At 41.5% G+C, this 10937-nt stretch overlaps 1 non-coding gene across 1 annotated transcript; it reads right to left on the reverse strand.

Annotated features, from left to right (window-relative positions):
• Positions 1-10833: 10833 nt before the first annotated feature.
• Positions 10834-10937, reverse strand: LOC140621857 (U6 spliceosomal RNA). Its single transcript, XR_012021580.1, has one exon. It is a non-coding gene; the product is annotated as a U6 spliceosomal RNA (small nuclear RNA).

Genomic DNA, 10937 nt, shown 5'->3' on the forward strand with positions numbered 1-10937 from the left:
CTCTCTAAGGTAACTGTGGATAATGTCGTGATACAGCAACGGAAAGTTCAACCTGTGGCTTTCACCACAGATTACCTGGACAAGCAGTTTTGAGGCAGCCTTTCCAGTCAGTTGAGATTGAGGGCCAGAGCTGTAGGGCTGGCTCACTTAGGGTATTTGTGCTGTAGCATAGGAGGGGTCAAGGTGAGGCTAATTCGAAGGTGTGTGATCTTGACTCCCTGGTTTGGGGTGAGAACTGTGCTCATTCATGCTCTCACTGCCTCTAGGTCATACTGTCTCTCCTTATTTCCCCTTCAAGAGTGAAAGAAAAGGGCACCTGGAAGTACCTGACTCGATTTCAGCTCAGGTCATGATCTCAGAGTCATGAGATAGACTCCACAACAGGCTCCACACTGGGCTTGGAGCCTGCTTAAGATTCTCTCTCCTACTCTCCCTCTGATCCCCCAACCCACATGTGTCCATGCTTGCTCTAAAAAAAAGAAAAGGGAAAAATGTAAAATACTATTTTGCAAAAATGCAGAAATTAGCACTTGGAAACTGGAAAATCCTAATGAAACAACCATCAATAATCAGAAAAGGTAATTTTGGATATACATATGGAAAAAAGTGAACCTTGATATCACGCCATACATAAATATGAACTCCAAATGGATCATAATCCTAAAGCATGGAAAGTAAAATAATAATAAAGTTTCTGAAGGAAACAGATGATCTTTCTGGCCTTGGACTAGGCAAAAAGATTTATTAGGACACAAAAAAACACCATGAGGGTAAAAATATGAAAAATTGGATGTCATTACAGTTAACTCATTATCAAATTACCCTTGAGAGAAAAGTCAAGCCATAAAGTGGAAAAAATTCAAAAGACCCAGACATATAAATGTTACATATCAATAAAAAAGACAATATTATTAAAAATGAGCAAATAATGTGGCCATTTCACAAATATCCAGATGGTTAATAAGCATTTTAATAGCCAAATTTGTTCAATATCCATCACCAGAGAAGTGTAAAAATTGGAATGAAATACTGCTGGATACCCACCAGGATGGCTAAAATGAAGAGGACTGACACTACAAAATGTTAGCAAAGACGAGCTACTGGAACTCTCCCAGGCCGCAGTTGGGAGTGTAAATTGGCACGCCCGCAATAACCATATTTACTAAAGCTAGCACTATAGTACTCATGGACACAATTCCACTCCCACACATACGCTTAACAGAAATGCATGCAATAGTACGAGTATTTTTATACTGTCTTTGTTCATAATAGCCTCAAACCAGAAACAACCCAGAAATGAACAAATTGTGGTCTATCTATACAATGTTACATCTTAGAAATGAAGGAATTAGCACTATACACAACACTGATGACTCACAGGATACTGAATAAAGGGGCACCTGGGTGGCTCAGTGGTTGAGTGTTTGCCTTTGGCTCAGATCGTGATCCCGGGGTCCTGGGATCGAGTCCCACGTCGGGCTGCCCGCAGGAAGCCTGCTTCTCTCTTTGCCTCTTTCTGTGTGTCTCACAGGAATAAATAAAATATTTTTTAAAAAATACTGGGCAAAAGCAGCCAAAACAGAATTCCATATATGTGAATTTCAAGAACAAGAAACCAAAGTGGGAGAGGTCAGAGTCACAGTGACCTCTGGGGCGTTGCTGCCAACAGGGAAGGGGCTTGTCCACCTGGTTCTAGAAATGGGTATCTTCCGCTGAGTTACTCTTACCTGAATAGATCATTTGGAAAATTCATGGAGTGGTATGTTTAAAATTGTGTCCTTTTCTGTAGTTCTTTTCAATAAAACTAAACGAGCGCAAGAAAAACAAGATAATCAGCCTGGGCCCAGGAGGCCTAGTGATTACTCTGGTCTCTGGGCAGAGCTCCTGGAATGGCTCATCACACACCTGTACCAGGGCCCTCGTTACTGTTAAACTAAATTCCCACCAGAGGCCTGGGGCTGATCTACTCGCCCCACCACAAAACAACTCCCTTCTTGGGTTGCGGCTCCTGCCACCTCCCAGCTACGACCACAGCCAGCCAGCGGTTCTTCAGGAAGCTGCTCTGCAGGTTAGTAAAGAATGTGAGCCTGATTCCAAGCTTGTAACTGCTGCTGAATCAAAAGAAGAAGCCAAAGAGCACACCTTGATAGGAAGGTAGTGCAAGTTGTCTTGGAGTTGCCAGGTACTGGCAAGTGAGACCATTCTCTTTGCAAGGACCAGCTTTGCCACCTTCCTTGGCCTGCAGGAGGTCTGGGATGCTGGTGTCGGTTTCTACTGGCCCAGATAGCAAGCACCAGTTGTAAATTTTCAGGAATTTTTGTGAGCTGGCTATTCAGCACAACTGTTGAAAATTGTATAGACTTCCCATTAAATTATATAAAAAAGCAAAGGTAATTCCTGATTGCTGTAAGTTTATGCTTTTGGGGTTACTGATGAATGTAGAATTTGTATAGTGCAAATATGTATAGTGGGATCCTATGTATCTCTTTCCAACTCTGTTCAATGCTGGGAGTATTTACACCATAGAAATTGGTAAATGCTACATGTCAAGAATTCCCCTCCCTGCTGCCCTCCACCCCAAGAGACAGCTGGTCTGACGGCGCCAAAGGTGCCCTTTATGTCTTTCTCATTTCACATTTGACACGGTGATTGGGGGTTTTAATACGTAAGCCCTTTGAGATGATTTCTGCTGAGTGAGCTCCTTCCCACTGCTCTGTGTGGTGAGCTCCTCACTGTCACTGCCATCCCGGGAAGATTGCTCGCCACAGTGCCGCCACTGCGACACACAGGCCCGGAGACAAAGGCCATAGTCTGTGCTGGAGTCGCCCCTGCCCCTTCTCAGCACCTCCCAGCAGCCACTGTTCCCGTCACACCTGGCCCTGCTGTGGGTCCTCCTCTACAGAGAAAACCCAGGAAGCTACCCTTCTGCCTCTGCTGAGGCCCTGTCTCAGGAGCTTACAGGTAAATCCTCAGCAGGTGTGCTTCAGGGCTGCCAAACAAGCATCGGACGACCCCAAGCCAGAGCAACTCATCTTACCTCCCTGGAAGCAGGAGGTGGCTTGAAATCGGGCCAGCCCTCAAATCTTACCAGGAGAGCCTTCACAACAAAGCGGTTGGTATTTATTACCCAGGCTTCTGTGGCAGGACACTTCAAAGAGGAAGGCTTGCTCTTTCTAACATGTGCTTTTGTGTCGGACAGAGGTGTCATTGTTTTCAGCAAATACCTTGGGACTCCAGTGAATAAATACCATTCTGTTTTCTAACCTTTTTCCCCCTCCGTTTTTCAAAAGTTACATAGAAAGGCATTCTGCCTAATTCCTTCAGCCTTCTATTTCAGCTTCTATTTATTTGGTGTGATATAAAGGTCTTAATTTAGATCTCCCTGCTACCAGTTCCAAGAAATCCGCCACCAGCTCCAAGCTTCGTGTCCTGAAGTGCCACCCCATTCCAGCGGGGTGAGCCAACAGCCTCCGAAAAAAGAAAGCAATTGAACAGATCGACATTGTGCATCCAGACGCTGGACGCTGCCCCAGCGCCAGCGGGACTCCAGCTTTGATTGGGGCCTCATTGGAGGCCACATTGCTGTTGCTTCCAGTTCCAAAACCACCACAACCTCTAAATTGGCCAGACTTCTGAAAGCCGGGGCACAGCACTTGCTACAAGCCTTCCCCGTGACAGACACGACCATCAAGACCTGCTTCTTGGGCCTTTGTGAGACGGCGGAGCCCATGTCTCCATTCCTTCTCTCTTGTACCATAAGGGCCCTCTCCCAGAGGCCAAGGGCTTTGTCTCCCTTTCCACCTTCACTTCTCTAAGAAGTTTCAGTGCATCCTCACTGTGCTTTCTGGAAATACGCCACGTGGCTCTCGTCACTGATGAGCTGCTGAACCACAGCACGTCCACTATTCATTCATGCATTCAGTCACTCATCAAATCTTCATTGAATGCCTAGCATGTGCAGGCATTGTTGTGAGTGCAGGAGATGTTCCAGGGAACAGAAGACACGAGAGGCCTGTCCTCAAGTCTTCCAACGTTCCGTAGGGGAGGCTGACATTAACTAGGATAGTAAATTACATGGTATGTCGATGACTGACCAGAGAAGAATAGAGCCAGGAAAGGGATGGGGCAGTGTGTCTGGGAGGCTAGGGGTCACAGACTTAGAGGGACCAGGGAAGGGAACGTCTGAGTGGAGCCCTGGAGGAGCCAGGCAAAGACCTGTGGAGGTGAGGGAGGACTGGGCAGCCCAGGCAGGCAGGACAAAAGCTAGGCCAAGAGAGGACCTGCTGGATGTTTAGGGAGAACAAGGTCAGTGTTCCCCTTATTCTGGTGGATGGTGCAAGGACAGGAGGTCCCCAGGGCAGAGATGGGGAGCAAGGGGTGGAGTTGGGGCTTGGGGTGGGGGTATTTCAACATCTGGCAGGCAATACAGCTGATGGGCCCTCATTAAATATCAGTCCTAAGTGTGGGCTTGGCCTAACAAGGGACTTGCCCTGGGGCAGCCAGCGGGCATTTCTGATGCAATTTGGACTGTATTCTATCAGGGTCCTAACTGAGGGTCTGCTTCCACCTCGACACCCCGGCCCCACTCCCTTTCTTCTCTAGTCATCTGACGTTCTGGACTCAGACCCCACAGACCTCCAGTGGATCTGCCCAGCAGGACTGCAGGTATACCAGTGGGCTCATGAATCCTGAGCCCCTTCACCTTTATTATATTGAGGAAATTCATTTGTATTCTTGGTTTGCTGAGGTTTGTTGAGGTTTGTGTGTGTGCGTGTATGTTTTAAATCAAAACCCCCACCCCCAACCTCAGGTCATCAGCTTCATTCTTTCTTCTCACACCTATAACCCAAACCCAGCCCCTGACCTGAAGCCGCCAGCTCCCAGTGCTCCCACTGCCAGCTAAGACACCCAGACCTCCCCTTTCATCCCGCTGCACTTCGCTCCCTGAATGTTATTAGTGTGGCCTTGGTAAATTGTTCAACCTCTTAGAACCTTGGTTTTCACATTCACACAACCAGGATTATTGAGAGTGTGCCATGCACATAGTAGCTGCTCAATAAACATTTTTTTAAAAACCACTGCAGCCATAGGATAAGAGCCACACACTCCAAACTGGCTGTGGTGGCTGCCATGTCTGATGCCCCCAACCTCCATCTCTCCTTCCTCACAATCCCCATCACAGGCTCTGCCCTTCACTGTCTCCCAATATTCCTTTTTCAAATAACCATTTCTCAAGTGTAATAAAATGTTCTGGCTACTGCAAGTGATCACAAACATTACAGCCTTTAATTTCTCCAAGTATTCTAAAAAGTAGAAATCACTTCTACCCCCATTTTCCAGAAAAGGAAACCAATCTAAAGGGTTAAATTAACTTCACTAAGATCACAAGGCTCAAAAATGAGTCAGGATTTATACCTCTAGGCCATGATTCTGCTCAAGCCATTCATCAGTTGGCCACTTTCCCTTCAGCCCGAACAGTTTAGCCTCCCACACCCCAACAAAACATCCGACTGTGTAGACTACAAAATCCTTGGAATTCTCAGTTCACCTGCTGCATGCACCTTCAGCACAGCTGCAGTGGATCCCCTTTGTATTACCCCATGAGGCCACACAAGTGGTATCTCATGGTTACGTGGCTTTCTCCATGGTTACAGTGCTACAACCCATGTGTCACTCATGTTGTCAGGAAGAGAACTTCACAGAGTCTTCCATACCTTCTTATTCTATTTTCTTCTTATCTGTAGATGGGAGACAACTCTGTTTTTGCTTGGAGCCCAATGACTTCTAATTAGACCAGTCTCTTTCTTTTTTTCTGAAAATTTTGGTTGCCTTTCTTTCCCTCTTTCTTTGGTCCTCTCTTATTCCATTATGTGCCTTTAGCCTATTTTCTCAGCCTTTTGTCCAGCTTCCATCTTATTTTTTTTTGAAGATTTATTTATTTATTTATTCGTGAGAGACAGAGAGGCAGAGACACAGGCAGAGGGAGAAGTAGGCTCCATGCAGGGAGCCTGATGTGGGACTTGATCCCAGGACTCCAGGATTACACCCTGGGCCGAAGGCAAGCTCTAAACTGCTGAGCCACCCAGGCATCCCCAGCTTCCATCTTAGAATTACCTTTATTACTATCTTGGGTTGGACCCATACCTTCCTCAGTGCATGTTTTTCTCTTAGTTGGTTTACAACTCTTTTTAGGATCAATGTGTTAATTTCTACAAAAATAGCCTGCTTGGATTTTAACATGGATTTAATTAAACCCATATATCAATATGAGGAGACTTGACATCTTCACAATATTCAATCTTCCACTCTATGAACATGGTACATCTCTCTATTCAAGTCTTCTTTAGTTTCTCTCAGGAATGTTTTGCAGTTTTCAGAGAGAGAGATCTTACACATATTATGTCAAGTTTATACAAGTATTTTCTTTTTTTGATGCTGTTGGTAATGATTTTTGTTTTAATGTCAATTTCTGATTGTTCATAACTAGGATATTGAAATGCAAGTGATATTTGTATATTTATTTTACAATGTACAAACTTGATAAACCAACTTACACTAGTAGCTTTTTTATAGACTGAAGAATTTTCTTTTTTTTTTTTTTAAGATTTTATTTATTTATTCATGAGAGACCAGAGAGAGAGAGAGAGAGAGGCAGAGACACAGGCAGAGGGAGAAGCAGGCTCCATGCAGGGATCCCTGCATGGGACTTGATCCCGAGTCTCCAGGATCACACCCTGGGCTGAAGGCGGCGCTAAACCACTGAGCTACCCAGGCTGCCCTAGACTAAAGAATTTTCATTGATAATCATATCATTAGACAATAAAGACAGTTTTAATTCTTCCCTTCTACCTGGATTTCTTTAATGTTTTGTCTTACTGAACTGTATAAAATACTGAATAGAAGCAGTGAGAGCAGGCAGTTTTACCTATTCCTCATCTTATGCTGAAAGGACTAAGTATTTTTCCATGTTTATAATGCTAACTGTAGGTTTTTCAGAGATGCCCTTTATTATATTGAGGAAATTCATTTGTATTCTTGGTTTGTTGAGGTTTGTGTGTGTGCATGTATGTTTTTTTTTTAATTTTTATTTATTTATGATAGTCACACACAGAGAGAGAGGCAGAGACACAGGCAGAGGGAGAAGCAGGCTCCATGCACCAGGAGCCCGACGTGGGATTCGATCCCGGGTCTCCAGGATCGCGCCTTGGGCCAAAGGCAGGTGCTAAACCGCTGCGCCACCCAGGGATCCCCGTGCATGTTGTTTTAAATCAGAAATATCAAAGTCAAACAAACACACCACATAAAAATAAAATTACAGGCCAATATCCCTGATGAAGGTAGATGCAAAAATCTTGAATAAAATATTAGTAAACAAAACTCAACAATACATTAAAAGGACTATGCACCATGATTAAATGGGATTTACTCGAGGCAGCAAGGATGGTCCAATACTGGATATCAATCAATGTGATACACCAAATTAACAAAATGAAAGATCAAAATCATATGATTATCTCAATAGCTGCAGAAAAAGCATGTGACAAAATTCAACATTCATTTATGATAAAAAAAATGAATAAAGTGGGTATAGAAGGAATGTACCTCAACATAATGAAGGCAGTATATGACAGACCCATAGCCAACATCATACTCAATGGGGAAAAACTGAAAACTTTTCTTCTAAGATCAGGAACAAGACGAGTTTGCCTGCTCTTGCCACTTGCATTTAATAAAGTAGTAGAAATCCTTGCCACTTAGACAAGCAAGAAATTAGGCAAGAAAATTACACAAGAAAAAGCAATAAACGGCATCCTAATTGGAAAGGAAGAAGTGAAACTCACTATTTACAGATGACATAATACTGTATATAGAAAACCCTAAAGACTCCACCAAAAACTATTAGAACTATAAATGAATTCAGTAAAAATCAGAAGGTACAAAGTTAGCATACAGAAGTTGGTTGCATTTCTATACACTAATAACGAGCTATCAGGAAGAGAAATTAAGAAAACAATTCCATTTGCAGTTACATCAGAAAAGAATAAAATACCTAGGAATAAATATAACCAAGGAGGTGAAAGACCTGTACTCTGGAAACAATGATACTAATGGAAAGAAATTGAAAATGATGTAAATAAGTGAGAAGATACACTTTCCTTACAGATTGGAAGGATTAATATTGTTGATATTAATATCCATACTATCCAAAGCAATCTATAGATTCAATGCAATCCCAATCAAACTGCCAATGGCATTTTTCACAAAAGTAGAACAAAGAATCCTAAAATTTGTATGGAGCCTCAAAGACCCTGAATACACAAAACAGAAGGAAGAACAAAGCTAGAGCTGTTATGCTCCTGGCTTCAAAATATGCAATAAAGCTATAGTAGTCAAAATAGTACGGTACTGGCACAAAAACAGACATACATATTAATGGAATAGAATAGAGAGCCCAGAAAGAAACTTTACATATACACTCAATTAACTTATGACAAAGGAAGCAAGAATATACAATCAGGAAAAGACAGTTTCTTCAATTAATGGTGTTAGGGAAACTGGACCCACTATCTTACACTAGATACAAAAGTGAATTAAAGACTTACATAAACCCATAAAACTTCTAGAAAGAAGCATAGGCAGTAAGCTCTTCAACATCAATCTTAGCAATATTTTTTGGACCAGTCTCAGGCAAGGGAAACAAAAACTAAAACAAACGGGACTACATCGAACTAAAAAAGCTTTTGCACAACCAAGAAAACCATCAAAAAAATGAAAAGGCAACCTACTGAATAGGAGATGATATTTGCAAATCATACATCTGGTAAGGGATTAATATCCAAAATACATAATGAATTTACACAACCTAATATTAAAAATTTTTTTAATGGGCAGATACTTCTGAATAGACATTTTTACCCACAAATATATGCAGATAGCTAATAGGCACATAAAAAGATCATCACTAATTATCAGGCAAATGCAAATCAAAGGGAGCCACAGCCACAATGAGTTACCACCTCACACCTATCAGATTGGCTTTATCAAAAAGACAAAACGAGTGTTGGAGAATGTGGAGAAAAGGAGACCCTTTTACCTTGTTGGTGGGAATGTAAATTGGTGCAGCCACTATGGAAGACAGAATGGAGGTTCCTCAAAATATTAAAGAGAGGACTACCATATGATCCAAGAATTCCACTTCTGGATATTTATCTAAAGAAAATGAAAACACTGATTGGAACCCTTATGTTCTTTGCAGCATTATTTTAATAGCCAAGCTATGGAAGCAACCTAAGTGTCCATTAATGAGTTGAATAAATAAAGATGATGTGGTATAAACATATGCAATGGAATATACTCAGCCATAAAGAAGAATGAGACCCCTGGGTGGCTCAGTGGTTAAGTGTGTCTGCCTTCGGCTCAGGGCGTGATCCCGGAGTCACAGGATCAGGTCCCATGTAGGGCTTCCCGCACGGAGCCTGCTTCTCCCTCTGCCTGTGTCTCTGCCTCTTTCTGTGTGTCTCTCATGAATAAACAAATAAAATCTTTTTAAAAAGAAGAATGAAACCTTGCCATTTGTGACAAAATGAAGGGACCTAGAGGGTATTATGCTAAGTGAAGTAAGTCAAAAAAAGACAAATACTATGATTTCACTTACATATGGAATCTAAAAAAACAAATGAACAAACAAAACAGAAACAGACTCATAGTTAGAAGGAAAAAGTCTTTAGTTACCAGAGGGGATAGGGGTTGGAGGGAAGGCAAACTATGTGAAGAAGATTTGGAGGTAAAATCTTCCAGTTAAAAAAATAAGTCATGAGGATGTAATGTACAACATAAGGAATAGAGTCAGTAATATTGTAATAACTTTGTATAGTGACAGATGGTAACTAGATTTATCATAGGGATCATTTAGTAAGATATGAAGATCTTTAATCACTATGATGTACACCTGAAATTAATAAGATATTATATGTCAGTTATATTTCAATTTAAAATTAAAGAAATCAGTGTTGGATTTGTCAATTTTTTTTTTCCTGCATCAGTTTGGATGATTATGTTATTTTCCCTTTTTAGTCTGTTAATATGGTAAATTATATTGATTGGTTTTCAAATGTTATGTCAATCTTACTTCCCTGGGATAAATCTCATTTGGCCATCCTTTTTGTATTATTGTTGAATTCAACTTTCAATTTGTTTTAGAATTTTTGCATCTATGTCTATGAGGAATATTAGTATGTAATATCTTTTTTATAATGTCTTTCCCTAGTTGTGATAATGGAATAAATATTTGGCCTCATATAATCAGTTTAGAAGTACTCTCTCTTTGATTTACTGGAAGGCTTTATGTAGAACCAGTACTATTTCTTTCATAAATGGTTGGTAAAATTCCTCATGAAGCCCTGTAATGTACCGTTTTCATTTTGATTCAGTTCAAAATATTTTTTCATTTTGATTTTGATTTTCTCTTTTACCTATGGGTTATATTATTGGGGTACCTGAGTGGCTCAGTGGTTGAGTGTCTGCCTTTGGCTCAGGTCGTGATCCCAGAGTCCTGGGATCAAGTCCTCCATCGGGCTTCCTGCGGGAAGAGGGAAGCCCTCTCCCTGTGTCTCTGCCTCTTTCTGTGTCTCTCATGAATGAATAAACAAAATCTTAAGTATATATATTATTTAGTTTCCAATTATTTGGGTTTTTAAAAGATATCTTTCTGTTATTGATTTTTTTTGCATTTTTAAAAAATTAAATTCAATTTGCCAACATATAGTATAACACCCAGTGCTCATCCCATCAAGTGCCCTACTCAGTGCCTGTCACCCAGTTACCCCCCCCCCCCAAAATATGGAACACTTCATGAATTTGTGTGTCATCCTTGCTCAGGGGCCATGCTAATCTCCGTATCGTTCCAATTTTAGCATATGTGCTACAGAAGCAAGCAC

This window comes from Canis lupus, chromosome 30 (genome assembly GCF_048164855.1).
Source record: "Canis lupus baileyi chromosome 30, mCanLup2.hap1, whole genome shotgun sequence".
Lineage (NCBI taxonomy): Eukaryota > Metazoa > Chordata > Mammalia > Carnivora > Canidae > Canis > Canis lupus.